Below are 16,124 nucleotides of genomic sequence, written 5' to 3'. Positions count from 1 at the left end.
CATAAAGATAAAATATAAATAATATCACCACAAATTCTCAGCTATGTTTCATTACACCCATCTCTCCAGTTCCACTTTACTAAAGTGGAACTAAATAAAATAAATTTAGTTTAAAACTAAATAATAACTAAATAAAATAATAAAATAAAAAAATAAAAATAAAATAAAAACTAAATTTATTTATACTGTTCTTGTTTACTCAACTCATACATACAATTTCCAACTGATCTTATTGCCACCGGACTCTTCCCTCTCCAGATTTTTTATTTTTATTTTTTTTAAGATTTTATTTATTTATTCATAACACACACACACACACACACACACACACAGAGGGAGAGACATAGGCAGAGAGAGAAGCAGACTCCCTGCAGAAAGCCCGATGTGGGACTCAATCCCAGGTCTCCAGGATCACGACCTGGGCTGAACTGCTGAGCCACCCAGGCATCCCTCTCCCAATTTTTTAATACCTATTTGCCAAATTAGTCCTCTTAAAAAAATCTGTTTAATCATGCATTTCCAGAATTTACAATAATTTCTGGTACTTATTGTATGTAAATCCACATCTCCAATAATCTGGTCTCCCTATATAATTTTTTTTCCAAGACCTGGCAGCATGTGCTTTCAACTCGAGTTTGATGAGTTTCATTCATATTTTCTTCCTCTTCCCCAACCAAAAATCCCTCCCATCCTTAGGCCTCATTTCAAATATAGTTCTCCCTGGAATGTTCACTTACGTTGCACAAAGTTTCCTCCCACTGTCTGTTTCACTTATCCTACAATTTTGGATTCAGCCTTATATTATTTTGTAATTCTTAAATGGAAATGAGTTCTTTTATACACAAAATTAGCTGCCTTCATAAAGAATAGCATGTCACATTTGAACCTAACACAACTCAAAACAGAAAGATGATCATATAATGGTCATTCAAACCATTAGTTAGATAATTTCAGATCATATGCTATTCAGTCTGATACTGATTTTCCCATTTTCTAAGTCCCTATTTTACTAGTTGGTATTAGTTATCTCATTTCCCTCCATTTGTTTTTAATTCTGTTTTTTTTTACATCAGTATTATTTATTTATACTATTCTTGTTTCCAGAAAATTTCAAGGTGGCTTATAAGAAAACATGCTGGTCTTGCTCTACACATTAGAAGTAAATAAGAAAATAATTAAGAGAAGAATATAAAATGCTATCTAAATTCAAATATAAATAAATAAGATATAACAAAGTGCTTTAATAATAAGCAGATAAGCGCCACGTTAAATTTTTCAACTGGTTGAGATCTCCATGCCTACCTGATTTCTTTTCTTTACTTTGTAAGTTTTAAGAACATCTTCCATGGGGGTACCTAGGTGTTTCAGCTGTTTAAGCATCTGACTTGACTTTGGTTCAGGTCATGATAATCAAGGTCATGAGATGGATCCCTACCTTATGTTTCCCACTCAGCAGGGAGTCAGCTAGAGATTATCTTTCCCACTGTCCCTCCTTCTCCTCCTCCCTTCACTCATGTTCTCTCTCTAAAATAAATAAATCTTTAAAAAGTACCTTCCAATGTATGTGATTCAGTAGTGTTTTATTTTAGTATTTTTATTTTCTGGTTTTAATTTTTAAAAAACTATAATTCCAAAGAATTTTTTTAACTCCAAAGAATTTAAGAGTCAGATAGTTCTACAAAGTTCATTATGAAAAATAGCAGACCCCTACCCCTACTCCCACATTTTTCCTTCCTCGTGGCAATAATTTTTATCCCTTTATCTCTTTAGCCAATTATGTTGTTATTTATCATCATAAATATGCTTTTATTAGTAATTTTAGATGATTAGTTTGATATAACTCACTATATCTCTAAGTAATATGATTTTTTTGCTAATTTTTGAGTGAGTTTTAGGTAATATTTATGTACTTATATACTACATAACACTAGCATTCCGAACTCTCTCCTCCCACCTCCTTATTACTCCCAACTCAGAATCATTCCATCTATTTCCTACATCACCTTAATTATACTGTAACTTGTTTAGATTAATATCCAAAGTATATATTATTATGACAATAAAGTTAACTCAAAGCTGATCCACATAATAGACTTACTATTTATAACAGTTTTCTTTTTCTGTACTTTTCCCTATACTTATTAGGTATTTCTGGTTTTATTCATTGGCTTGGTTCTAATTCAATTCCAAACTCTTTATCAGTACTAAATCTCCACCCTAGAGGATCAGATGCATCAGGTGTTCTATCACTGTCATCTACTTAAAAAGGAAGTTTTCTTGGAGCCTCTGACCTTGTTCTTTCTGAGCAGATTCCACGTACAGGTAGTGCACAGCTTTCATTCTAGGGGCTTCCCTTCACTACCCATCTATGTTAGGGGCTGTCCAGCTCTGCAAATCTCATGTCTTCATTTTTCTTGTTTTCCTCCTTTGATTAGTGGAACGCACTCTCCCATATCTTATTAGATAAAGAGATACATTACTTGAGAAAGTGAATAGCTGAAAATATCCTTGACTTTTCCATCATTAATATCTTGGCTAAACATACACTTCTTTTTTTTTTTTTTTTTTTTTTAAATTTTTATTTATTTTTTTTTTTAAATTTTTATTTATTTATGATAGTCACAGAGAGAGAGAGAGGCAGAGACACAGGCAGAGGGAGAAGCAGGCTCCGTGCACCGGGAGCCTGACGTGGGATTCGATCCCGGGTCTCCGGGATCGCGCCCTGGGCCAAAGGCAGGCGCCAAACCGCTGCGCCACCCAGGGATCCCTAAAATACACTTCTAATTGGAAATTATTTTTCATGAGAATTTTTGCTGAAGTCAGTTCTCTGTTGCCTTTCATCTTTAAACATTATTCTTGAAAATTCCAGAGTTATTCTGATCATTTATAGTGGATCTGGGTTGCTTTTTTTCTTCTTCTTCTCCTGGATTTATATATTATCTTACTCATTTGTGTTCACAGGAAATTTTGTGATGGCATGCTTTGGTATGACTCTGCTTTCCATCTTTGTAATAGAAACCCAGGAAAGCACTGAAGTCTGCAAAAAAATTTTCTTGCCTTATTCCAAGAAAACAATTAATATTTTACCTCCTTATTTTTCTTAAATTTTCAATGGAATAATATTTTTCAGATATTGGACCTTCTGGACAGCTCTTCTAAATTTCTTATCTTTTCTCTCCTTGCTTTTAGTCTTATTAGCATTTTGTCTACTTTCTGGGAGATTTTCTTAAATTTATTTCCCAATGCTTTATTAATATTTTTTCTCTCAAATTTTACATTTTCAACTGCTCTTTTCTTTCCTCTATCCATTTTTGCAATACCCTATTCTTGTGTCACAGTTAAAATATATATATATATATATATATATATATATATATATATATATATATGTTTTATTCTTCCTCATCTGTTTCCTCTCTTTTTCTGATAGTTTTGTTGTGATTCCTGTATTGCATGTCAGAGGCTAACATTGTAATCTTTGGTTGTCTGTCAATATTTTTTAGGTAATTTTATTAGTTCTTTTTCTTTAAGATTTATTTATTTATTTGAGGCGGAGATAGAGAGCATAAGTATAGGAAGGGGCAGAGAGAGGGAATCTCCAAGCAGACTTCCCACTAGGGGCTCAATCCCATGACCAATGAGATCATGACCTGAGCCAAAACCAAGAGTCAGATGCTCAACCGACTAAGCCATGCAGGCGCCCTAATAATTATACCATTTCTGTTTCTCAGTTTCTAAAGCCACTTCAAGAAAGGAAGTACTTGGCTTCTGATATTTAAACTCCACTTTAAAGATGAAGAGTAAAAGAAAAAAATAACAATATATATTACATATAACTTTACCCAGATAAATTTGAGAGTCTAGTTGAAAAAGATTAAAAGAGAAGTCAGTAAAAATAAGCCTTTTTAATAACTAAAGGAAATTAGTCATTTGCTGCAATATTTGGGAAAACTTTTTACTGTAAAGGAGAAAGAGTAAAAGATAAATCAGTTTTCTAACTGCCAAATAGTTTGCCAGATTAAAAAAAAGTAGAAATTTTTGGCCCATATTGTGCTTTCAGAGCAAAAGAAATTTGTACTTTTCTCCAAATGTTCTGTAGGAATTTAGATTAAAGTTAGAAAAATAAAAACCTCATTCACAACTAATTTTAAGAATCTATTAATATCTATAATCTGCATATTCTTTAGGAGATAGGTAGATAGAGAGATAGGTAGATATACAAACATATAATTTTATTCTTAAAGGCAACTCATCACAATCTCTAGCATATTACCTAACTAGGCAAGATAAATAAGCAGATTAGTCATATAAGCACTATAGATCATTATTTTCAAATCACCTTCACATAAAGAGTAAGTTCCAGAATATAAAAAAGCTTAAACTTATAAAAATTAATTTTAATTAAATTATTTAAGTATAATTTGTGCAAGTAAAATTACTAGATATTATATTTATAAGAAAATTTAAGAAAAACTCTATTTTTAAGAAAATTATTACTTGAGACTTGGATTTAAAAATCATTCTCAAGCATACAAAAAACTATAACAACACAATTAAAAACTGAACAAACTGAGTTAATCAAAAAATTTTAAAAATCACTAAACAATACAAATCCCCCTCCAAAACCCAGTTAGCCATGTAGAAGAATCAAAATTAAAATGGTTTGTCTACTAACACAGTTATTCTAGGAGCTTGTTCCTTATATGATTTCTCTTTGAGTCATAAGCACAATAAATATGAAAAGACTGACAAATTCACTTTGCTAAATCCCAAAGAGTTTACAGGTATTAGCTGAAGAATTTTTAAACTTTAAAGTAATGTTTGTAAGGGGAAATAAATAATATGTCTTGGATTAATTCAGTTGGATGTGGATTTCTTTCCAAAATGTTCAACAAAATTGATTAAAATGAAAATAATCTTAGTAAAAAGTTTTACTAAACACATACACATTAAATGCTCTAACAAGCAATAGCACTGTACATAATTCTGAGATATTCAATCTTCTATCAATGCATATGTCAAATACACAGCACTCTATCTTAAAATATACAAACCTCCAGTACCCTCCTCTTTAAACTTCTCAACCAACTTTAACTTCAAACTTAGTGACTTAGAAGAAAGTCATTGTCAAAAGGGCAAAGGACCCCAGCAAAGTGTAGCCCTGTGACAAGAGGCTTTCTCAGATCTAAATGAACAGCCTCAAACTCAGTCATCAGGCTGTGTCTTCACTGTCACAATCAATGCTGTTTTGCCTCAAAGAGTACTAGGACTGACAGGAAAACCATGGCCATGCTGAACAACAGAGCTGAAGATAAGGCCCTTCTCTGAAAATAACTGTCTCCAACAAAATACATATAGTTCATTTGATTGAAGGCTGGGCATTACATAGAAAGGGAGTCATGTTAGAAAGTGAGAGAACTGAATTCTGGTCACTAATTTTGGGACTAAAACATTGAACCGGTCTATATGCCAGTTTTCTCATTTTAATGGATTATGGTGGATCATGAAGTCAGGTTGAGAAGTTGAATGAATTATAGAAGAAATTCCTATTAAGCCAGAATACATTTCAACAGCACACTTCATTGTCCAAAATGTCATTGCCAGGGGTAGTCATACTAAAAGAGACATGGCAATGAGAAAAATGAGATGAGGGGAGGGGACTAAAGAGGAGGGACAAGAGACCTACCTGACAGCCAGTTGACCTCATTTACGGAGTGTGGAAAGGATGGAGATCATTTCTCAGTCCAACCATCAGCAATCTGACACTACAAGGCAGAATGTAGTGGTTTTCCTTACCAGGACTCTGAAGGTGAAACTATCAGTTAATCAACCATCTTTGATCTAGATATCTACCTAGACATAACTTATTTATTACAAGATCTCTTTCTCAAGCTATATGGAATAACATACCTCAAGAAGAAACATTTAGTTGAAACATTTCAGACTAAATTATGAAGTAAAGAAATGCTTCTACTTTTATTTTTTAACTCTCTTTACAGACACTATTAATCTTCAACTTTACACAAAATTCAAAGTTATGACTTTATAACTTAAATCAAGTGTGCTTAATGTATTTTCATTGATCAGAAAGACTAGAAGATGTTAAAAATGCAACTTCGAGGGGCACCTGGGTGGCTCAGTCGGTTAAGCATCTGACTTGATTTCAGCTCAGGTCATGATCTTAGGTTGTGAGATGGAGCCTCGTATTGGGCTCTGCACTGGGCATTGAGCCAGCTTAGAATCTCTCTCTCTCCTTCCCCCCACTGCCTCTTGCCCCTTCTCTCTTTCCCTCTCTCAAGAAAAAAAAATGCTACTTGGAAAGAGACAAAAATAGATTCACCAAAGGATATACAATAAACTTTTTCACAGATTGCTCATCATACCATACAAAACAAGAAGGTATTGTCATTGCAATATCTGCATGAACATGAAAAGAATAATTCCACCAGATTTTACACCAGAATTTTAACAATTCTAGTCATGAGAGGTATTGTAAGCCATGGTTTCTGTAAATGGTACAATTTTATTTTTTTGTTGCCTCTTTGTTTTGCAATGATATTGGCTATGTGCCTGGTGCCTTTTATAAGAATACATTTCTAAGTAATATTTAAATAATTTAGCTTTATTATATGGTATTTACAGGAACAATAATAGATATTCATTTAAAACACCATTTAATACTGTATGCAGTCTCTAGTTCCTTCCCCTTTCCCTTAATGGTCAATGGAAAAATCACTGTAAAATCTGAGGCATTAATAAATTAACTAGATGCCTCTTTTCTCTTTCTCTAAGGTTAACTAACTTGTTTTTAAATTGAGCATTTGTTAGGTTCTTCAATTCCAAGATTAATTTTTTTGTTGCTCTAATGTAATGTTGCATATTCATTTGCAAAACAAAGACACATGGGCAAAAACTTCTGCAATATTGTCTGTCTAGGGACAGCTCTGAGGATTACAATATGCTCAGCTCTCAATTTTTTGAAACAACTTAGGGATGCAATCTTTAGTTGAATTTCAAAATGGATTCTAATTTTTACATGGATCCTTCTGGCAAGGAAATTCTGGGTACCTTAAGGAACTGAAATAAAAAGTATAAGGCATAGATTCTTGAAATCCCCCCCTCCATCTAGATGAAAATGAGCATAGGAAAACATACTGTGATAATCCAAAACATTCATTATGAAAATCATGGAAGATTTGAAACTCTCTCTGCAAGCTGCATTTGATTACAAACTTCTCTTGGGACTATGCCTAGGTATTCTTGGGCTTGTGACCAGACTACATTGCTTAGCCTACCAGCCATTACTGAACATGCTTTAATATCACTTAATGCCACAAGACCTATACTATGGAAAAGTCCACATTTGACACACTTTCTATATATGGCCCTGGTGTTTTTCCCTAAAATTTCATATTAAAGTTGGTAGCATTGTTATAATGCTCACTGCCCACAGCTTCTGAAAAACTGCTGCTCCTTTTAGATTTCTGAAAGCAACACTTCTTTTTTCCATTGCCACTCCATTAATATTAATCTCTCCTTGCTCTGTACCCATAGGTAGCTAATGGTAACACGAGCTCTATTCATGCCTCAAAAGGAAATGCCCTGAATCTCATCCAGTAAGAACAGTAAATGAATGGCCTGGAATGAAAAGGAGGCTGCAGAGGGAAAGATGCAGGAAAAGGGAGAAGCAGGTTATAAAGAATATAGTATTTGAATTATGCTATATTGAATCTTCAGACCATGTATATTCATCAGAGAGAGTATATATTCAAAAAAAACATCTAAGTCAAAATAGCTTTTCTCAGGCAGAGTATGGTCTGGGGCATGCAATTAGAAGGGTACCCAGTCCCAAAGAGAAGTTGTAAAGAGGTCTTTATATTCATGTGGCAAGGGGCAAGGAAGAAGAAATTTTAGATTAATATTCCTATAAAACACCACTTTCATATAACTTAATATCTGTTTCAACTTCAGTTACTCTTTATTTCTTAGAGTATGATGATAAACTCTTAACTCTAATATTTGAGATCCTCCTTAGTTTGACTCCAAACTACTTTTCCAGTTAACTTTACACGTCATGACAGCTAGACAATTCTACAACTTTGTTTTAATATTTTTGTCTCTTCATCCCCTCTAAAATATCCTCCCCTGGCTTCTTTACTTAAGCAACCCCAATAATCTTTAAAGAAAGTTAAAATTCTTCTTTCGTCCTTTTCCTGCTTACCTCAACTGTATTTATGAACTTTCTTCAGTGATCTCACCTTCTTCTAACATCCTTAAAACTCTGTATACTATTTATTTATTTATTCATTCAATAAATGCTTATTCAGTTCCTACTGGTACAAAAGGACTTATCTGTACAAACAGCAAAAGTATAGTCCTCCAAGATTATAAGCTAGAAACATAAAACGAAGTCATAGACAACTACAATACAAAACATAAAAGGCATAGGGAAAGCATAAACAGGGTGCTATGGAATGCCAGAGAAGGAAAACTACATTTAGATGGAGGCAATAAATATAATTTTGGCAGACATATTTAAAGTATTTCTTGAAGGGGTGCCTGAGTGGCTCAGTCGTTTAAGCATCTGACTCTATTTCGGCTCAGATTTGTGGGATGGAGCCCCTCAACAGGCTACATGCTCAGCCTGCTTAAGATTCTCTCTCTCTCTCTCTCTCTCTCTCTCTCTCTCTCTCTCTCCCCGCCCCCCCACCCGCTGCTCCTCCCTAATTGAAAAAAAAAGTATTTCTTGAGTTCACTGTTCCTTGAGGTACTTTTAATATACTGCAGTATGGAATTATATTTTAACCTTGCTTACATTCCATCTCTGATTTGTAAGTTCTTTTAAGATATTGGGAGTTTTAGGATCCCTGGGTGGCGCAGCGGTTTGGCGCCTGCCTTTGGCCCAGGGCGCGATCCTGGAGACCCGGGATTGAATCCCACATTGGGCTCCCGGTGCATGGATCCTGCTTCTCCCTCTGCCTATGTCTCTGCCTCTCTCTCTCTCTCTCTCTCTCTCTCTCATAAATAAATAAAAATAATTAAAAAAAAGATATGGGGACTTTCTCAGTTAGTTTACCTCTGGCTGAAAGTAACAAGAAATCCTGATTCAATTAGCTTAAATAATAAAAGTTTATTTAACAAATTTAGGAAATGACATAGCATAGTTTCAGGGTTAGTTAAGAGATCAGGTACAAAGTAAAGATGCTTGCTCTCATCATTCCTTTCCAACACTGTACTGGGAGTTCTAGCTAAGGCAATAACATAAGAAAAGGAAATAAAAGGTATACAGATTGAGAAGGAAGACATAAAATTCTTTGTTTGCCGTAGACATGATTATCTATGTAGAAAATCTAAAAGAATAAGAAAACTTCTGGAACTGGGGCACCAGGGTGGCTCAGCTGATTCAGGGTCCAACTCTTAGTCTCGGCTCAGGTCTTGATTTCAGTCAGGGTCCTGGGATTGAGCCATGCATCAGGCTCCATGTCAGTGAGGAGACTGCTTGAGGATTATCTCTCTCTGTCCCTCCTCCCACTCTCTTTCTCTCCCTCTCTCAAATAAATATATCTCAAAAAGGAAAAGAAATAAAGAAAATTCCTGGAACTAATAAGGATTTATAGCAAAATTCCAAGTAACAAGGTTTATATGCAAAAGTTAGTCATTTGTCTATATGTCAGCAATGAACAAGTAGAAATTGAAAGTAGAAACAGAGTATCATTGGAGCACCTAGGTGGCTTAGTTAAGTGTCTGCCTTTGGCTGAGTTCATGATCCCAGGGTCTGGGACCAAGCTCCATATCAGGCTCTCTGCTCAGCAAGAAGCTCATTTCTCCCTCTCCCTCTGCCTGCTGCTCTGCCTACTTGTGCGCACTCTCTCTCGCACTCTCTCTCTCTCTCTCTGTAAAATAAATAAATAAAATATGAAAAAAAAAGAAAGAAACACAATATCATTTAGATTAGCACCCAAACAATGAAACACTTAGTTACAAATCTAATAAAATGTGTACAAGACCTATAGGAGGAAAACTACAAAAGTCTGATGAATGAAATCAAAGAAAAACTAAAATGGAGAGATGTTCCATATTCGTGGTAGAAAGACTAAGTATTATCAAAATGCTACTCCTTTCCAATTCAATCTATAGATTCAAAGCAATTCCAAACAAAATACCAACAACTTATTTTGTGGATATCAACAAACAAATCTAACTTTATACAGAGAGACAAAAGACCCAGGACAGCCAACCCATTCTCGAAGAAGAAAAAACGTGGAGAACAGACACAATGTAACTTCTGGACTTACTATAAAACAACAGTAATCAAGACAGTGTGGTATTAGTGAAAGAATAGAGAAATAGATCAATAGAAAAGAACAGAGAGCCCAGAAACAGACTTACATAAATATAGTCAACTGATCTTTGACAAAGGAGCAAAAGGCAATATAATGGAGGAAAAATAGTCTTTTCAACAAATAATGCTAAAAAAAGTAGACATTCTTTTTATTTATTTTTTAATTATGAATGTAGGGGGGGAATCCCTGGGTGGCTCAGTGGTTTAGTGCCTGCCTTTGGCCCAGGGCATGGTCCTGTAGTCCTGGGATCGAGTCCCACATTGGGCTCCCTGCATGGAGCCTGCTTCTCCCCCTGCCTGTGTCTCTGCCTCTCTCTCTCTGTATCTCTCATGAATAAATAAATAAAATCTTTTAAAAAATTGAATGTAGGCACAGAACTTACATCTTTCATAAAAACTAACTTAAGAATGGATCACAGACCCAAATCTACAATGCAAAACTATCAAACTCCTAGAAAATAACATGAAAAATACAGATGATCTTTGGTTTGGTGATGACTTTTTAGAAGAAACATCAAAGGCACAATCCATGAAAGAAAGCACTGATGATCTGGGCCATATAAAAATTTAAACTTCTGTTCTGAGGAAGACAGTATTAAGAGAAGAAGAAGATGATCCACAAACTAGGATAAAATATTTGCAAAAGATACACCTGATAAGCAACTATTATCCAAAATATGCAAAGAACTATTAAAACTCAACAATAAGAAAATGAACAATCTGATTTTAAAAACTCACCAGAGACCTTAGTAGCTACCTCATCAAGGAATATATACAACTAAAGAAGACATACAGATGCTAACACACACATAAAAAGATGCTCAACGGGATCCCTGGGTGGCGCAGGGGTTTAGCGCCTGCCTTTGGCCTGGGGCACGATCATGGAGACCCAGGATCGAATCCCACATCGGGCTGCCGGTGCATGGAACCTGCTTCTCCCTCTGCCTGTGTCTCTGCCTCTGTGTGTGTGTGTGTGTGTGTGTGTGTGTGTGTGTGTGTGACTATCATAAATAAATAAAAAATTTAAAAAAATAATTTAAAAAGATGCTCAACATCACTAATCATCAGGGAAATGTAAATCAAAACTATAATGAGATATCACCTCACAGCTGTTAGAATAGCTATTGTCAAAAAAGAAATAACAAATGTTGGTGAGGTTATAGAGAAAAGGGGAACCCTAGTGCACTGTTGGTAGAAATGTAAATTGGAGCAGCCTTTATAGAAAACAGTAAGAACTTTCCTCAAAAACTTAAAAATAAGACTATCCAGCAATTCCACCTCTGGGTATTTATCCAAAGAAAACAAAAACACTAATTTGAAAAATACATGCACTTCACTGCAGCATTATTTACAATAGTCAATATATGGAAACAGTGTTCATCAATGGACGAGTAGATAAAGAAATTTTAATAATTATAACATATATATGAATATATATTATATATATGATGAAATATTATTCAGTCATAAAAAAGAAAGAAATTTTTCCATTTGTGACAGTATGGATGGAACTCATGGGCATGAAGGTAAGTGGAATAAGTCAAGACAAAGAAAAATAAATACCATATGATTCACTTATATATGGAGTCTAGAAAATAAAACAAATGAACAAACCAACAATTAGCAGAAACAGACCCATAAATACAGAGAACAAACTGATGGTTGCCAGAGGGAAGGAAGGGTGAAGGGGAGTGAGAGAGGGAGGTACAAGCTTTCAATTATGGAATGAGTAAGTCATGGGGATGAAAGACAGAGCATAGGGAATATAGTCAATGATATTGTAATAGCATAGTATGGTGACAGATGGTAGCTATACTTGTGGTGAGCATAGCATAATGTATAGAGTTGTTGAATCACTATGTTATATGCTTGAAACTAATGTAACATTGTATGTCAACTATACTTCAATAAAAAAAGAAGATATACGAATTACAACCATGCATATGAAACGACGCTCTACATCATATGTCATCAGGGAAATACAAATTAAAACAATATGAAATACCACTACACACCTGTTTGAATGTCCAAAATCCAAAGCACTGACAACACCAAATGTGGATGAGGTTGTGCAGCAGTAGAAACCCTCAATCACTGCCGGGGGGGCGGGAGGGGTGGGCAGGAGGAGGGTATGCAAAATGGGACAGCTACTTTGGAAGACAGCTTGTTGGTTTCTTAAAAAACTAAACATAACCTTAACATATGATACAGCAAACATGTTCATTGGCATTTACCCAAAAAGCCTAAAAACACGTTCGTACAAAAACCTGCACAAGGATGTTTACAGCTGCTTTATTCATAATTGCCAGAACTTGGAAGCAACCAAGATGTTCTGAATTAGGTGCATGGATAAATAAACTGTGGTACATTTAGACAATTGAATATTATCCAGTGCCAAAAAGAAATGAACTATCAATCCTTGAATAGACACAGAACCTTCCATGCATAGTACTAAGTGAAAAGGTTACATCCTGCTTGGTTCTAACCATATGACCTAGAAAAGTCAGAACTATAGAGACAATAAAAAGATCAGTGGCTGTTAGGGACTAAGGGCATGGGAGGGCAAGGGGGGGGGGACAAATAGTCAGGGCAGGGTGTTCTTAGGAAAGTGAAAATACTCTTCATGATACCATAATGAGAGCCACATGTAATTATACCTTTCTGCAAACCCATAGAATGCACAACACCAAGGATGAATCTTAATGTAAATTGTGGACATAGGATGATTATGATGTGTCTGTGTTAAGTTCATCAATTGTAACAAATTAACCACTCTAGTGGGGGGATGTTAATGGAGGAAGGCTATGCTTGTGTGGGGACACAGCTATATAGGAATACTCTGTACCTTCCCCTCAATTTGAACCTAAAACTTCTCTAAAAAAATAAGGTCATTAAAAAAGGCCATTTACAAGTGTTTTATATCAGTATAAAAATTTTCCATGAGTTCTATGAAATAGATTATGGATTTTTGTATATTATTAAAACTCTTCAATGAATTTCCACTACATTTAGAATAAACTTAAATTCATTAATGGAACCTAAAATAAAATGCTAGTCATTTCTTTTTTTTTTAATTTTTATTTATGATAGTCACAGAGAGAGAGAGAGAGAGAGAGAGGCAGAGACACAGGCAGAGGGAGAAGCAGACTCCATGCACCGGGAGCCCGACGTGGGATTCGATCCCGTATCTCCAGGATCGCGCCCTGGGCCAAAGGCAGGCGCCAAACCGCTGTGCCACCCAGGGATCCCAAAATGCTGGTCATTTCTAACCTCTCATTTGTTTTTGGTTTTTTGGTTTGTTTGTTTTATAGATTGATTGATTATGTGAGAGAGAGCGTGCACATGAGAAAGAAAGAGTGAGAGTACACAGAGGAAGAGGGAGAAGCCAGCCCTCTGCTTATCAGGGAGCCCAATGTGGGGCTGGATCCCAGGGCTCTGAGATCATGCCCTGAGTCAAAGGCAGATACTTAGCTGATCGAGCCACCCAGGCACCCCATCTCCTATCTCATTTCATACCACCACAGCTCTTGGCTCAAATCATACTAGCTTCTTTCTTTTCTTGATCTGTACTAACTTGTACTCCATATTGAGTTTTTGCCCTTGGTTATCTCTTGGTTTGGACACCTGTACCCCCTCAGTGTTGCACAGCCAGCTTCGAAGAGAAACAGTGCTCTCACATCATCTCTGAAACAGGTTTATCCTAACCACCAAATCTAAAGCAGATTCCCTTAATCTTTATATACTATATCACTGTTCATTATCTATTATCATCAACTTTAAAAATTACCTTATTAAATTTTCTGCATACTCTTTTATCTTTGTCTATGTCATTTCTCTGTAATATAAGCCCTACGAAAGCAGGGATCTGGTTTATCTTCTTTACTTCCTAATTTCCAGCCCCTAAAGCAGTACCAGCATAAACTAGTCACTCAACAAATATTTGTTGAATATATAGGAATATCTACTTTCCTGTTTTCCCTAAAAATATGCTTAGAGGAGGATGGCAAATGTAAAGTAGAAGCTGCTGTATAGAGACAAAGATATGAATTGTCTTCTAACATTAATTTTATAACATTTTTCACAATCAACATTGTATTTCTGAATTCTTTTTCTACTACCTATTTCTATCAAAATAACAAACACTATTTTCAAGTGAGCATATCTTTTAACAGCATTTTTACCCTTCCTTGTTTGGGAAAAGACTCACCTACAAAATGCAACAGACAGAATCCTTATAAACTTACATGTGCTGTTGTTTCCATCCTAATGCATTTTCACCCTGCCACGGAACATTAAATATAAGAATGTCATGGAGGACCAACAGGAGGTATCGGGAACTAGTTATCGCGCATTACCTCCATAATCTTCCACTAGCCTGTATTTCACTCTATCACGATTCTTCAGACCATGAAGGATTCTTTGTGTTCATGAATACTCTCTGAGTTGAGCCAAGTCTTAGTCCCTCAGAAAGCAGAGGCTGAAACAAAAATTCATACACTACTATTTAATTAGAGGATGCAAACCCAGGGAAGCATAAGTAAGAGAGAGGAGAATGAGGCTAAGAAGAATAGACAAGCTAATAATTGGGTATTTTATTGAACTGGTATCAAGTGCAACTGGTTGTTGGAAGACCCTACACACTCACTATCAAAATGGAAAGTCTCTCTTGGTCAATGAAAGGGGAAGATTTTATCTACTAATGGTCCAAGATTTGCTCTGCAGAGTAAAGAGTTCTGTCCCCTTGTCCTCTGTTCCTTCCCTCCTTTCATCTGTACATCTGAATTATACTTGTATAATTGTTCAGCCAATCCACTGGGGTTCTATACCTCACTATCAACAAGAGAGCCAGCTCTCAAGAGGAGAGAAATCCTCAATATGATCATAAGAGGCTGTATGGTCAAGTGATGTCTGCACATAGTCTGTCGGAGCCCAAGCAGAACTGGTCTCCTCAGTAGTCTGAGATAGGACAGGTTGCCAAAACAATGGAGACAAATAAGTCCTATAGATCTCAAGTGTGCCTGGTACAATTTTCAGTCCTGAGTAAATAATCTTATCGTAAATCTAGGAAAAAGCCATAATTATTGAAACTGAAACAGAAAACAACAGAACAAAAAAATATCTACCTTTAGGGGAAAAGGATCTCTATTTATTGGCTAACGGTTTTGTGACAAGTATTGGGCTAAGCATTCATTTAAGCACTTTCCATGTTAATTTTAGGGCAGGTTACAGCACTGTCCTGCTGTTGAGCCATACTCTCAAAGCTTCTAGGAGTCAGAAAAGCTTTGGACTTTGGGCTGCAGAAAGGAAAATGGGGGAAAAAATGAGAAAATAGTAAAGCAGGAAAAAAAAAGTGAGAAGAAAGAAGTAGTTCAAATAGCTGGAGAAATTGTCTCTAATCACTTCAGGAGCTATTCAGAGACATTTGTGCTGCTATTCAGGCTTTGACCTTAAAAGAGGACCTAGCCAGAAGAGGACAGTGAACAATCATTAAGAAGACAAGGACAATTCAAATTAAGTACTGAATTCCAACAAGAAAACACAAGTAAACCGTAATCAAAATAACTTCAAAAACTTGATTAAAATCAAGTACCATAAAAGAACCACTAATAAACACAAGCCACAATATTAAAGAGGCCTGAATGCCTTGCATAACCAACTCAGGATGGTGAAAGACAAGATTCTTATCTTGATGTTTTTTCATAGAAATACCGAGCCAGAAGGGATTTTGGTGATCATGGGATCCCAAATCTTCAAATACAGAGAAGGAACTATAAACTTGAGG

Source organism: Vulpes lagopus, chromosome 4 (genome assembly GCF_018345385.1).
Source record: "Vulpes lagopus strain Blue_001 chromosome 4, ASM1834538v1, whole genome shotgun sequence".
NCBI lineage: Eukaryota > Metazoa > Chordata > Mammalia > Carnivora > Canidae > Vulpes > Vulpes lagopus.
The sequence above is the reverse complement of the archived record's forward strand: the minus strand, read 5'-3'. Positions refer to the sequence as shown.